Source organism: Heptranchias perlo, unplaced genomic scaffold, assembly GCF_035084215.1.
Source record: "Heptranchias perlo isolate sHepPer1 unplaced genomic scaffold, sHepPer1.hap1 HAP1_SCAFFOLD_50, whole genome shotgun sequence".
NCBI lineage: Eukaryota > Metazoa > Chordata > Chondrichthyes > Hexanchiformes > Hexanchidae > Heptranchias > Heptranchias perlo.
This window is the reverse complement of record NW_027139516.1, coordinates 665,256-666,948: the sequence shown is the minus strand read 5'-3', so window position 1 is coordinate 666,948 and position 1,693 is coordinate 665,256. Positions and strand designations below refer to the sequence as shown.

The 1,693-nt window shown below is 45.9% G+C and overlaps 1 non-coding gene across 1 annotated transcript; it reads left to right on the top strand.

Moving 5' to 3' along the window:
• The first annotated feature begins 1,017 nt into the window (after window positions 1–1,017).
• On the top strand, window positions 1,018–1,089 carry trnag-ucc (transfer RNA glycine (anticodon UCC)). Its single transcript has one exon. It is a non-coding gene; the product is annotated as a tRNA-Gly (tRNA).
• Window positions 1,090–1,693: the final 604 nt, after the last annotated feature.

Here is a 1,693-nt window from a genome sequence, read left to right as displayed (position 1 = left end):
TCCTGTCCTTTGGGTTATCAGATTAAGCCTTGGCCGGTTTACTTGCTCTTGGAGCTCACAATGCTGGTTTTCTTCGGCAGCAGCACGGCCTGGATATCAGTCAACACCCTGAGTGATGGTCACCCGTCCCAGCAGCTTGTTGAGCTCCTCGTCGTTGCGGATGGCCAGCTGCAGGTGTCTGGGGATGATGCGGGTCTTCTTGTTTGTCCCGGGCCGCGTTGCCGGGCAGCTCGAGGATTTCAGCCGTCAGATACTCGATGCACAGCAGCCAGATAGACCGGGGCTCCGGCACCCACACGTTCAGCATAGTTCCCCTTTCGCAGGAGCCTGTGAACACGGGTAACAGGGAACTGCAGTCAGGCCCGGGATGAGCGAGACTTGGCCTTGGACCGAGCTTTGCCGCCGGTTTTTCCTCTTCCAGACATTTCCACAATCTCACAAACACTTTCACAAAGAATGAAGAAATCCTCCCGCACTCGCCCTTCTTATACCTTCTGGAGGAGTACAGTGGGGGCACTTGTGATGGGTCTCTCTCAGAGTGTTTACACTGGCCGCTCGCCCTCACTGATATTCTATATTTGAACTGCTGTAATATTGTCCTTCAGTAATATTGCTGCTCCTCCTCCTTTCCTGATTTCCCTGTCCTTTCTAAAGATCTTATAGACTTGAATATTAAGCTTCCATTCCTACCCAGTTGGTCGTCAGGTCTCTGAATTAATGGAATTATTTAACTTTACTCAATGGCTGATGTGAGCTGTGGTAAAATGTATTTCCAGCTGGTCAAGTATTGCAGGTATCGACTGTCTCTTCAGTCTGATATCAGGTGAAGAATTACTGGCTGGTGTGGAATTTCCATTGATTTGGGGTTGGCGCAATCTACTGGGCGGAAACAGGAACTGCAACAGAGCGAGAAAGGATCCGTCAGAAACCAGTTCAAATGAAGAACAAAATCCAACAGCCTGCAGTGTCTGGTCAGGATCTGATGTTTGGGAACTATTTTATTGTTGGCTATTTTCAGCGATGGTGGTATCGTGGTGAGCATAGCTGCCTTCCAAGCAGTTGACCCGGGTTCGATTCCCGGCCATCGCAATTGAGTGTTCTTATTAGTTTATTTCCATCAGAAACTGTGAAGTTTATAATCGAATTTGATGCAGTTCAGTTTGATATTGTTTCCAAAACATCATCGGGTGCAATTATAGTAAAATATTTTCAACCTTCATTTCTTTTCCCGAAAGAAGCAAAAGAGGAATAACATGCTGGAAATACTGATTTACTAAGTGTCGAATGAGAGTGAGGAAGGGAAATGATATGTTAGCCTTTATTGTAAGGGTGTTGGAATATGAGAGTAAGAAGGTCTTGCTGCAATTGTAGTATGAGGAAATATTGTGTAAAATTGGCCAATATTCGGTGGACTTTAGAAGAATGAGAGGTGATCGCATTGAAATGTATAAAATTCTTAGACGGCTTGACAGTGTAGATGTTAAGAGTCTGATTCCCCTGGCTGGAGAGTCAAGAACTCGAGCTCATAGTCTCAAGATAAGGGCTCGGCCATTTAGGACCGACATGAGGAAACATTTCTTCACTCAAAGGATTGTGAATCTTTGGAATTCTCGGCACCCCAGAGGGCTGTGGATGCTCAGTCGTTGAGTTATATTCAAAGCTGAGATCGATAGATTTTTGGACTCTTCGGGAA